The following is a 14,250-nucleotide window of genomic DNA, read 5'->3' as shown; positions in this document are numbered from 1 at the left end:
ACCTAAATCAAATCCTTTGTGACTATACAGTGGAAGTGATAAATCAATTTAAGGGACTAGATCTGATAGACAGAGTGCCTGAAGAACTATGCATGGAGGTTTGTGATATTGTACAGGGGACAGGGAGCAATACTATCCCCAGGAAAAAGAAATGTGAAAATCCACATGGCTGTCTGAGGAGGCCTTACAAATAGCTGAGAAAAGAAGAGAAGCCAGAAGCAAAGGAGAAAAGGAAAGATATATTCATTTGAATGCAGAGTTACAAAGAATAGCAAGGAGAGATAAGAAAGCCTTCATCAGTGATCAGTGCAAAGAAATAGCAGAAAACAATAGAATAGGAAAGAAAGAAGGAAAAGTGACAGAAAATGTTCTCTGAAGAGCCATGTATGTTTGACACCATAAGAAATAGCCCCATAGGTCTGAAAAGTCTGTTGTGATGATAGGAGGTAAAGCTTTACTGTGGATAAGCTGTCCATATGCTATAGAATGTGAAAATATCTGTCTTAATACAAAGCTGTATGCATTAAGGCATTCAATAGTTATTTCTGTCAGTTCTGAGAGGAACCTAGCAGAATAGGTTCAAATGCATATTTTAGGAATATCAGTTCTATGAAGATTCCTAACCTTTCCCTTCTCCTTCATCTAATATCAAACTTACCTGTTTTTGTTCTGGGTGATCTTTGTCAAGCACATCTTAGATGATTATAGTTAATTAGTTAAACAAGACTGTAAAAAGATATTAATAGCTTATATAATTTAATGAGATACATCCTAGCCTCACTCAATAACATGGTACTTTTAACAAGAGTCTTTGATGCTTCAATTCAAAAACATGATTCATGGTAGAAGTTTAAGGAATGCTGCTGGTAAGTGTAGTGGTCATAGTAATCTGATCAGAATTTTTACAGAGAATTTATATTAGTCTTTAAAATTTTCCACCAAGGAGGCCATCTACATTATCTATGGAGAAATGCCATGTATGTATGTATGATGTATGTGTATATATATCTATATAGATATAGATATATAGTCTATATAGCATATAGACTTTCTCAGAATTTCCCTATCTCTCTCTTTCACACACAGACACAATTTATGTAGGGCTTCAGCTAAAAATGCCTATAAGAAAACTTAGTTTGAATTTGTTTTACTCTAGCACATGTATAATTTTAATTATACTGTCATTAATTCAGATTAAAACAGAAAAATATATTTATTCTCACTTCAATGGTAAGGCTAACTTTTCTATCTTTATGGGAAATAAATTTTGCTGAAGAGAAAAAAAAGTTGGCCATTCTGCCAGTACCTAGCAGTGCCATCTAGTCATGTTCCTTAACTACTCAGACCCTCAGTTTACTTATCTGAAAAAAAAAAAAAAGGATCAATAGTACCTATCATAGAGGATTGTTTTGAGAATGAATCAAGATGAGTACATTTTATTACACTATATACATTGTAATAGCTACTGATAACATAACTGATGCAAGAACTGGAATATGAGAATTGTAATTTAAAAAAGAAAAGGAATTTCGATTCTGACACACTGAATTTCTTTTCACTATTTGTTTCCTAGAAATAGTTGAATCAAAGATGATAAAAACCATAAGCCTAGATTTATTAAAGCGTACTTGGTTGATGACCTCTAAAAGGTTATATTTACTTATTTCAAAGGCTTGAAGGAATAGGTTTTATGGGGTTGCATTTCTTGTATTGTATTCTTGGTGATATGGTGAGTTTCTTCTAGTATCTGCCTGTCAGGAGAACTGACTTGTTAACAAATTCCAGGGGTAGCTGTGAAGACGAAAGCTGTCAGTAACTTCCCATTAAATTTCAAGCTTCAGTCTAGAATGGAGAATGTGCTAGTCTCTGTGATGGATGCTGCTGCTGCTGCTTCTGCTAACCCGCGCGATGGATGATCCTTCCCCAATGCTGCATTTGAAATGGCTTTCTGTTGTGAATAGTTAATCTTATTGAGTTCAAATTGAAACTTTCTCAGAATTCACATACATTTTGGTTTTGAAAGCTAATCCAACTATGGCTAAGATATTTAGGATTCAATTTTGCAAATCATACTTTATATACTATTGTGGAAGGTGTGTGTATTTCCTTATTTTGAAGAAAAATATAGAAATTATTAATGTGATTTTAGGTGAGGGCTTTTTAACAGATCTGTGAATCCTTTTTGAGGACAGAATTATTTTACTATCAACAGCTGAAATAATGCCCCAAATAAGTTGAAATTTAATATTCCATTTTATTTGATCATTTTAGGAGAGGGTGGCTTAATTGTTTTGGTTAACTGTTTGACATTAAAACAATCTATGCAAAGAGTTCAATCTTTCAGGGAGATGGTCTTCATTTGAAATTGCATCAGTTGTGGTTACAGTTTAAACTGGGAAACTTTTCAGATACTTGATTAATTGTGGTCTGATTCTCTTTACAAGGTTGATGGATTTCCATCTTTGTCATCTGAATGAAATGAGTTCATTATTTGGGTCCTTTGAAACCTAATTGGTAGAAGTGTTGGGTGCAGCTTTGGGGGTGAATACAGAAAGTGAAGAGGAACTAAAAAGCCTCTTGATGAAAGTCAAAGAAGAGAGTGAAAAAGTTGGCTTAAAGCTCAACATTAAACGAAGATCATGGCATTTGGTCTCATCATTCATGGGAAATAGATGGGGAAACAGTGTGAGAGTTTATTTTGGGGGGCTCCAAAATCACTGCAGATAGTGACTGCAGCCATGAAATTAAAAGACGCTTACTCCTCGGAAGGAAAGTTATGACCAACCTAAATAGCATATTGAAAAGCAATGATATTACTTTGCCAACAAAGTCTGTCTAGTCAAGGCTATGGTTTTTCCAGTGGTCATGTATGGATGTGAGAGTTGGGCTGTGAAGAAAGCTGAGTGCCAAAGAATTGATGCTTTTGAACTGTGGTGTTGGAAAGACTCTTGAGAATCCCTTGGACTGCAAGGTGATCCAACCAGTCCATCCTAAAGGAGGTCAGTCCTGGGTGTTCATGGGAAACACTGATGCTAAAGCTGAAACTCCAATACTTTGGCCACCTGATGTGAAGAGCTGACTCATTGGAAAAGACCCTAATGCTGGGAAAGATTGAGGGCAGGAGAAGGGGATGACAGAGGATGAGATGGTTGGATGGTATCACTGACCCGATGTACATGAGTTAGAGTGGACTCTGGGAGTTGGTGATGGACAGGGAGGCCTGGCGTGCTGTGATTCATGGGGTCGCAAAGAATTGGACACAACTGAGCAACTGAACTGACTGAACTCTCACATCCATACATGACTGCTGGAAAAACCATAGCCTTGACTAGACAGACCTTGTTGGCAATATAATGTCTCTGCTTTTTAATATGATGTCTAGGTTGGTCATAAATTTTTTTCCAAGGAGTATGCATCTTTTAATTTCATGGCTGGAGTCACCATCTTCAGTGATTTTGGAGTCACCCAAAATAAAGTCTGCCACTGTTTCCTCATCTTTTTGGTATGAAGTGATGGGACTAGATGCCATGATTTTAGTTTTCTGAATGTTGAGCTTTAAGCCAACTTTTTCACTCTCCTCTTTTACTTTCATCAAGAGGCTCTTTAGTTCTTCTTCACTTTCTGCCATAAGGCTGGTGTCGTCTGCATATCTGAGATTATTGATATTTTTCTTGGCAATCTTGATTCCAGCTTGCGCTTCATCCAGCCCAGCATTTCTCATGATGTACTCTGCATATAAGTTAAATAAGCAGGGTGAAAATATACAGCCTTGATGTACTCATTTTCCTATTTGGAACCAGTCTGTTGTTCCATGTTCAGTTCTAACTTTTGCTTCCTGACCTGCATATAGGTTTCTCAAGAGGCAGATCAGGTGGTCTGGTATTCCCATCTCTTTCAGAATTTTCCATAGTTTATTGTGATCCACACAGTCAAGGCTTTGCAGAATCAATAAAGAAGAAATAGATGTTTTATGATGCAGCAGATATTAGCAATTTGATCCTAGGTTCCTCTGCCTTTTCTAAAACCAGATTGAACATCTGGAAGTTCACAGTTCAAGTATTGTTGAAGCTTGTCTTTGAGAATTTTGAGCATTACTTTGCTAGCATGTTAGATGAGTGCAATTATGTGGTAGTTTGAGCATTCTTTGGCATTGCCTTTCTTTGGAATTGGAAGGAAAACTGACCTTTTTCAGTCCTGTAGCCACTGCTGAGTTCCAAATGTACTGGCATATTGAGTGTAGCACTTTCACAGCATCATCTTTCAGGATTTGAAATAGCTCAACTGGAATTCCACCACTTCCCCTAGCTTTGTTCATAGTGATACTTCCTAAGGCCCACTTGACTTCACATTCCAGGATGTATGGTTCTAGGTGAGTGTTCACACCATCATGAATATCTGGGTCTTGAAGATCTTTTTATACAGTTGTGTGTTTTTTTTGCTGTCTCTTCTTAATATCTTCTCCTGTTAAGTCCATCCCATTTCTGTCCTTTATTTCATCTTTGCATGAAATATTCCCTTGGTATCTCTAATTTTCTTGAAGAGATCGCTAGTCTCTCATTCGTTTTCCTCTATTTCTTTGCACTGACCACTGAGGAAGGCTTTCTGATCTCTCTTTGTTTTTCTTTGGAACTCTGCATTCAAATGGATGTATCTTTCCTTTTCTCCTTTGCTTTTCACTTCTCTTCTTTTCACAGTTATCTGTAAGGCCTCCTCAGACAGCCATGTTGATTTTTTGCATTTCTTTTTCTTGGGGGTGGTCTTGATCCCTCACTTTTTCTTGGGGATGGTCTCTTATACTGTGTCACAAACCTCCGTCCATAGTTCATCAGATCTAGTCCCTTTAATGTATTTCTCACTTCCACTGTATAATTGTTAGGGATTTGATTTAGATTATACCTGAATGGTCTAGTGGTTTTCCCCACTTTCTTCAATTTAAGTCTGAATTTGGCAATAAGGAGTTCATGATCTGAGCCACAGTCTGCTCCTGGTCTTGTTTTTGCTGACTGTATAGAGCTTCTCCATCTTTTGCTGCAAATAATATAATCAGTCTGATTTCGGTGTTGACCATCTTGTGATGTCCTTGTGTAGAGTCTTCTCTTGTGTTGTTGGAATAGGGTGTTTTCTAACACCAGTGTGTTCTCTTGGCAGAACTCTATTAGCCTTTGCCCTGCTTCATTCTGTACTCCAAGGCCAAATTTGCCTTTTACTTCAGGCAAATAGGTAGAAAACATCATAATTAATGACTGGGGCTTTTGACTCAACTGATTTTTGTGCAGATCTTGCCTCTATTGTTCAATCACTAAAAGGCCCTGGACAAATATCTAACTGCTCTCTCCATTTCCATGTCTACAAATAGGGTTAATAATTCCTACTTCCAAATTTTTTTAGAATTCTATAAATTCATACAAAGTACTTAGTAGAATCCTAGACTATGTTGGAAGGTGATAAACTGAACTTTCTTAATGTATACATTTGCCTAGGTAAACTTTTTCCTCACTTATTAATCCTTTCCTTTCCCCACTACTATGGATTGCCAGAAAGAATGCTATTTGGGGTATAATAGAAAATCTTTCTCAGATTTTTCTCCCACAGAGAGTAAAGAATACAGCAAAAGGACCAGTATTCTTGGTCCATCATTATCCTCAGTGTCTGACTGACGAGGAGCAAGTGCATGGCCATATTTGAATGCCCAGCTATTTCCTACAGTAACAGTCAAGGTCAAAATGATATTATCGGCCATCAAAAAGTGTAATCTGTTGGAACTTAAAAGGCTGTACCTAGAAATCCTTCCCCTTCTTATAAATACTATCCTTTAAGGCCAGTCTTAAAGCTTTTTAGTTTCTCTTTAGACTTTTATTTTTGGTTCTACATACTGTTAATGTGCCTTGCCTTGAACTATTTGAGGTTCATTGTTTATTTTTTTCTTCTTTGGAGTGTATTTCAAGCATGTTATTCTTAGTGGTCTTTTGTTAAACTTCTCAGAGGCTTCAGGCTCTAGGATAACAATGAATTAGAAGTTAATATGTTATTATTTTTCCTTGCTGTATTTCCATCTTAGATGGCTTCACCCAGGAGTGGGCAGCACTTTCAAACGCCTGACTATAAACCTGCCACAACAGTTCAAATGCCTCTCAGAATTTACAAAGACTCCTAAATGAACCAACAGGTTGATTTTCCAATGTTTCAGAGTTTGAACACAAAGCTTTTAACCTCTGAAGTTGTACGGGGGAAACATAAGCAGAATGGTAAATTTGAATTTTCCTGGCACAGAAATGCAATTTGATAAGTGAGGCCTACTCCCAGATTACTTGTACACTCCTCTCATTTTTTATTTTACTAAACTTTAACTTTCTCACCTTCTTTCCTTAAAAATAATTCCTTATTTAATACTTATCATCACCTACATGTGACTCTAAAGAAAGACCATTTTAAAAAAGTTATAAGAAACAATGATTATTATTTTCCTTCCAGATTATATCTATACTTAATAGCCAAAATATCTCCGTTGGAGAGACATAAGCTCAATGTGGCTTGGTACACTAGACACAGAGCAGAAACAGTATAGCTGAACCCTAAATTTCACAGAGATGTTATGGGGAGGGAGGTGGGAGGGGGGTTCATGTTTGGGAACACATGTAAGAATTAAAGATTTTAAAATTAAAAAAATTAAAAAAAAATTTTATTGCCAAGTTAAATTAGAGCCTTTAGTAATGCTGAATTAGTTTCTTGGATGGTACATAGTTATTATTGATCAATTTCATTGTTGACACAATTTTAAAACCTATGTCCACAATTCTTTTGATGGAGTTATTCTGCTGTGTTGTAAATTGATTCAAAAAGAGCCAATGAGAGCCGGAGTGTCCAGTTACCGCGGTGGTTCGGCCAGGCAGGAACTGCACTCATGACCGTGCACCGAGAGTATGCCTTTTGCCTACCAGTTACACTGACGGATATTTTGGTTTCATCATCAGGACTGTCAGACTGTCACTTTGATCATGAGTACCAAGAGGTCTTTCAAAGATATATTCATAAAATCCTCAGGAACTATTAGATGAAATACATCTTTGAGTTCAACATAGTGCATTTTACTAAAGAATCTACATCCACAAAATTGAAGAGTTCACAACATAAGCAGTGTAGGTTATGAATAAGTCAGTTTCATGTCATAACATTTTACATTACAGAAAGTTACTCTGGTTTGTAGCATGTTTGGATTATGGGGCTTTTGATTTTAATGGATGATATCATGGACAATTAATTTTATGTACTATGAAGTGGCTGAACTTTTCTCTTTTTGTGTGTGTTTTTTCCCCTATTTTTTAATTGGAGGATAATTGCTTTACAATACTGTGTTGGCCTCTGCCATATATCAATATGAATCCACCAGAGATACATATGTGTGTCTTCCGTCTTGAACCCCCCTCCCATCTCACATCCCATCCCACCCCCCTAGGTTGTCACAGAACACTGGGTTGAGCTCCCTGTGTCACACAGCAAATTACCACTTACCATCTATTTTACTTATGTTAATGTATATGTTTAATGCTAAAAAAAAACTGCAGATAAAAGTAGGAAGACAATATGTTTTTATTGAGGCAGAAGCTGAGAGGTGGAAATTAAAACAAAACTTCCCTAGTTATAACTGATATCTATTGGTGATGGGTGCAAGGCAACTGTGATTAATTTTTTGTTCTAGACCTATTGCCATCCTCACTTCTTGATTTTTAGATATAGATCAAATGTTCTAATGAAGCTTCTTTTTATAGTATATAGCCATTGGCCATAACCCATCATATAAAGGAGTTTCTAAAGGCATATAGATTACAGCCACCAGCATGGTGGTTTAGTTGCCAAGTCGTATCTGACTCCTGCAGTCCCATGGACTGTAGCCTGCCACGCTCCTCTGTCAATAACTTTCCCAGGCAAGTATACTGGAGTGGGTTGCCATTTCCTTCACCAGGGGATCTTTCTGACCCAGGTATTGAGCCCAGGTCTCCTGCATTGAGGGTGAATTCTTTACTGACTGAGCCATGAGGGAAACCTTACAACCATCAATATTGGTACATTAATTATTCAGTCATCAAATTGGTTACCTTAAAAGCCCTCTCCCAGTTATCATGAACTCAACGTCTCCACCTTTCTTGATAATGAAATATAAGTGATAACTTTACTTAAATCTTATGTATTCAAATACTGTAGTAGGCAGAGTCAGTAGCCCAGAAACCAGGATTCTTAACAAAGAAACTTGCAAATGATGTTTAGTTTTGTTTAGGTTGTTTAGAGAGCAAAAAGGAGAAACTGTGATACTTCAAAACTAATGATGAAATAATAGTGGAATCTCATGAAGAGTTGGGAAAGCATCTGTGTCCTCCAAATAGTTATTTACAAAACATTATTAGTTGACCTATTATTTTTTCTTCAATGGTTATACATTGCACTCCACTTTATAAATGAATAAAAGACTTGAAGATAAACAGGATAAAAAGCATTGCTCTCCAGCTTTCACACCATTGTCTAGTCTATTTGAAACTTTGTCCTCTACCTTCACATTGGTCTTTTGAGATATGTGTCAGGTAAGTAAATTAACTGACTGAGTATAAATGTGTAAAGCTTTTCTACACCTTCTTGAAAACAATGAAACTGCAGAAGACAATAGAACTTGTAGCAATAGCAGTGAAATGGCTTACTGAAGTGAATTAGTGGGTTGCACCAGATTTCATCGAGCTCTTTAACATATGTTTATCTATCCTGCTATCTATTTATCTATCTAATGTGTGTGTTTATACACAATACATAAATGTTAGGCAAAAAGTATATAGAAGCAGATGCCTTACAAAGATTAAATGTTATTTTTTTATATGTCTCTAAAGTCTGTGTCTCATATTAATACAATGGATTGTCAGATTTTTCCATTGTTCCACTTCAAAGCATGCAATTATATTGCCTTAATTGGAAGCACTGATGTGTTTTCACTGAGGATGTTTATTTGTATTCTGACTACTGAGATATAAATATGGGACCATTTGCTATTTTTTGTTTTCTGCTAACATGGATTTTTTTAAAGTTTTTGTCTTTATGAACTGACACATTGAGTTTACTGTCAGTTCAAAACTCTGAATTTGTAGTGGAATAATATAAAAACATCTTACTAGTTGTGGTACTGAAATGAATCTTTATTCAAAGGTCATGATAATACATAGCAGAAAGTATAACAGACAAATCCAGGGGCTTGCTGACTTACATATTACTGTAAATCCAACTGGCATGGATTTTATTCAATAAGCTTTGGTGTCCATTTGACCACAAGATTCTTAAATATATGATTATCTCTGATCAATTTGGTCAGCATGGATTTAAAATACCTTTTGATACTCACTTGCTGCTAGTGAAAATACATTTTCCTCCAAAACTTTTTGAGGATATAATCTCTCCGGGGATTTTAGTGGAACAACATTTTGATTTTGTCAGATAATATCAGTATCAAATTATATTAATTCTCACCAAATAGGAATTACAGACTTTTCTTTAACACCTGTGTATGACAGCAGGGATCTTGATCCATGTTGCATATATTCTGCCTTTCCTTACATCTGCAGTTTCAGTGAGATGAATAAATCCATTGATCTGAAAGTGTCCGTGCCCTAGACCGAAGTAAATATAAATTCTAGAAATGATTTAGCACTTTTAGCACTGTGTTCCAGGTACCATTTGAGGCACTTTGCATGTATAAACTCATTTAATTTTGTAACACACATGATGACTATTTGATTAGTTTTCTCATTTCATAGTTGAGAAAACCAAGGCAAAAGGAGGTGAAGGTACTGTGTGCTATTATAGTATTGAGGCTACTCTCTTCTTTAATTAACGAAAATATCAACCACAAATAATTATAATATATATTGAGCGTTCATTAAGAGATCATCATGTTACCAACATTTCGTTTATGTTTTCACAAATTCTTTCTTCAACAGATAAGTAAATAATCAGTTCCTCCCGTGGTTTATCTAAATGGAAATGCAGCAAAAGAGCTTCTTTAAAACTGAGGCAGTAGTGAAGTGACTATAATTTGTTCACTCATTTATTCATTCAACAGATACTATGCTTTTTACTCATGTCATTCCTGGGCATTAAGAATACAAAAGGTTACAAAGATCCTCAGGGAGATCGTCACTTTTCTGACAATGGTCTGTATAGTCAAAGCGGTGGTTTTTCCAGTAGTAACATACAGATGTGAGAACTGGACCAAGAAGACTGAGAACTGAACAATTGATGTTTTCAAATTGTGATATTGGAGGAGACTCTTGAGAGCCCCTTGGACAGCAAGGAGACGAAACCAGCCAATCCTAAAGGAAATCAACCCTGAACATTCATTGGAAGCACTGATGCCGAAGCTCCAGTACTTTGGCACCTGATGCCTAAAGGCAACTCATTGGAAAAGACCCTGATGCCAGGAAAGACTGAGGTCAGGAGAAGGGGGAAACATGGAATGAGATGGTTGGATCACTATCTTTGACTCAATGGACATGAGTTTGAGCAAACTCTGGGAGATAGGACAGGAGAAGGACAGGAAAGCCTGGCATGCTGTAGTCCATGGGGTCGCAGAGTCAGACACGATTTAGCAAGTGAACAGGAGCAACAACAGGGAGATTATATGCTGCTGCTGCTGACATAGCCAAATAAATAAGATTGCTACAGATTGTGGTGTGTGTTCAGAAAAAAGAGTAGATGCTGAGATAAAAAGATACAAAGACTTCCTTTAGATACAGATAGTCAGAAAAAGCTTCTCTGAGAAGATGACATTTCAGATGACACCTAAGGAGAAAGAATAGTTCAATGAAAAGTCAGGGAAAGGTATCAGCAAAATGGAGAAAGCAAGAGCCCAGAATGCTCCAGACTAGGGAAGGCCAGTTGGCTTGATCATGACAATGAGCATAGGTTATACACACCTGAGATGAGGCACAAGATGAGAAGCATCCAGATCTTGCTGTGGTGGTAGAGGCAGTTTGACTCAGAGCTCTGTCAGCTGCCCTGATGAAGTCTACCAGCAGAACACGATCTCAATGGCCTTAACTTTGTTCTCAGTGAAGTGTGCTCCATGGCAGTGATGGGAACTAAAGTTTACCAAACACAGCCTGTATAGTAGTCCCAGCACTATATATTTTACATATTTTTCTCATTCCATGCTTGCAATCCTGTAAGTAAAATGCATCTATATTTACCTAAGTAAAGAAACAATAAGGAAAAGATCCAGAGTAACTTATCCAAGGTCACATGACCACAGATGATACAGGAAGTTCCAGGAGGATGTGATAACTGCCTAACATAAAATTATTTGACCCTAGGGAGGTGGAACCTGATTTAGACATTTGTGGAAAGCCTTTGCTGAGACACAGGAAGCAGAGGTCAGAGCTTCTTTGGACCAGAATGGAGGCTTGGAGAGGATAATTATTTCTCTTATTTCCCTGGGGCATATGTCCCTGGATAGTGTTTATTAGCAACCATGGGGAGGAATGGCAGGTAGAAATGGGTTATTATCAATGTAGCTTCAATCAGCTAGTCTAGGTCTCATCCTTAATTTAGTATCTCCATTTCTGACCATGCAAAGTTATGACAGACATGAGCATAGCCTGAGGCTCAGAGAGTGTTTTAAGAATATGACATTGGTCTGTGTGCAATGACATTCCTAATAGACCTAAAGAGCTAAGAGGGAATTTCTACTTGGTTTGGGAATGAAAAGATAGAAGCTCTGTAGTTCCCCCTCACTATTAACATAATTTCTCCCTTTTGTATTCAAATTACATACACATTATTCTTTTTTAAAAAATAGGGCCACTGCTTTCTCTCTCCAGAAATCTGAGCACTGATACCGTGTTGTTTCATGGGTAAAGATAGTTTGTAATACTATGAATTCAAATAGTGGTCAATTGCCTCTTTTTAAATCACCAGGATCCTGAATATTAACCTCACATTTGCATATCTTAAACCATAATTAAGTTGAGCAACAATCTGATGGAAGTTTCCACCGTACAATTTGTTCACGTTAGTCACTCGGTTGTGTCCAACTCTTTGTGATCTCATGATCTGTCCATGGAATTCTCCAGGCAAGAATATTAGAGTGGGTTGCCATTCCCTTCTCCAGATCTTCCCAACCCAGGGATTAAACCCAGGTCTCCTGCCCTGCAGGCAGATTCTTTACTGTTTGAGCTACCAGGGAAGCCCTCTCACCTTAGAGTGCTCAGATCTTATTCTCAGACTCCTTTGGGTCACTACAGTTTTCTTTTTCTACTCAAAATTTTATATTTGATATACCTTTTTGGGTTATATTTTACTGGGAAGTTATTTTAATTTAGGAACTTTTGAAAACTGGAAATAGTTTCCTCACTTTTTGGACAATCTAGTAGGATGAAAAAGTCATGTAGAGGAGTGGAATAACATGTACAGTGAACCTTTTTTGTTTTTTTTTTAAAACAAAGTTCCTAGCAGGTGAAAAGGGGTTGTTGGTCTAGATTTGTGTTTTAGATCAATCTGTTATTTGTAGTGAATGGATTTCAAAACTGCTGGAAGCAAGGAGACCAGTTAGAACATAACAGCCATATTCTGGGCCCTTAATTAGAGTGAGAGTTAATAGAATAGATAAAAAGAGAATATTTGAGCAATATTCATTAATCTTAAAATATTTATTCATTGAGTGCCTGTTATGTGCCAGGCACTAGTCTAGGTGCTTGGATACATCAGTGAACAACACAGACAAACATCCTTACTATTATGGAGCTGAAATTTGAGTGAGGAAAATGGGAAGTAACAAGAAGTAAATGTCTAGTATATTACATGGTGATAAGTGTTGCCAAGTGGAATAAGGAAATAGAAACTGTGGGAGCCGTATTACCAGGTTTAGTAAAAAACAAAACAAAACAAAACAGGCATGATACCTGATTAAATTTAAATTTCAGATGAACAATGTATATTTCTTTACTATGAGTATATTCCATACATTATAGGAGATAGACTAAAAATACATTCATTGTTGATATGAAATTTAAATGTAACTAGGTATCCTGTATTTTATCTAATAACTCTAGTGAGGATAGGAGGTGTTATTTAGGGGATGGTAAGTGAGTTCTCCCTAATATATGGTCTTTGACTATTGCCCAGAAGGAAGTGCAGAGCAAGTCATGTTGCTTTGTCTGAAAAGAACGTGCTGACAAGGCAAAGGCCTGAACCAGGAGCTTGATATGCTTTAAAGATTTCAAGGAGGCCAGTGTGCAGGAAAGAAAAGATAATCATAGGAGAAATTCCCGGTTTACTAGGGACAGATGTGAACACAATTATGGGGATTCTCTTTCTAAAAAATAACAAAACATGAAGTTACTAAAATTTCATGTGAGTAAATATTTATTTAGACTGACATAATTAATAGAAAATTACAAAATTAAAAACATGCAAAATACTGCAAACATCACAAAATCCAGAGAAATAAAATATTACTTTCATTAACTTCCTGACACACACTTTAGTAATGTTTTACCTACAATTTTGGCTATGTGTGTTCTAATCTTCTCTTCTTATTAAAGTAACCGTGTAATATAATTTTCTGTAGATAGAGGAAAGAAAGATAATTCAGTCTTTTCTTTAGCATAGTTGATCAAAATTTATGCTTATCATTGATAATTGAGAAGTTTTTCCTTTAACTAAATAATGATGTCAAGTAAAGTTTCAGATTTTTGTCAAATTTTTTTTGGGAAAAAAATCTATCAAAACTTTCTCCTCAGTGATCAAACCCTGGTCTCTGGCACTGCAGGCAGATTTTTTACTCTCTAAGCCACCAGGGAAGCCCAGTAAGAGTTCAGGATATTTCAAATTTTCTGAGGCAGAGATCGATCTTCAGTAGTTTTCGAATCAACTCTAGCAGTTTGTTGATGATGTCCTTACTGTAGTAGTATATTATAAATTTTGTATTTGTCAATGTCAGGATTCTATTGTAGCATGGAGTATATTCTAAAAGAAGAGTGGTATTTTGAGTAGGCTTTGATGAGAACTGAGTCATCCATGTATAATATTACATAGACTAGATTCAGGCTCCATACATTTCAAACTCTCTTTCTCCTTTGTGTTCCCAGTGCTTGGCACCCTGGCACCCCTGCATGTAACATAAATGCTGTACTTCAGATCATGATGCCCAGTGAGCTGGCAGTTAGCAGTAGCAATAACAAAGTAAAAGGGTGGCTAAGACTTAACAGTACACGGAAGTAG

This window comes from Budorcas taxicolor, chromosome 3 (genome assembly GCF_023091745.1).
Source record: "Budorcas taxicolor isolate Tak-1 chromosome 3, Takin1.1, whole genome shotgun sequence".
Classification (NCBI taxonomy): Eukaryota; Metazoa; Chordata; class Mammalia; order Artiodactyla; family Bovidae; genus Budorcas; species Budorcas taxicolor.
This window is presented reverse-complemented; position numbering follows the sequence as displayed.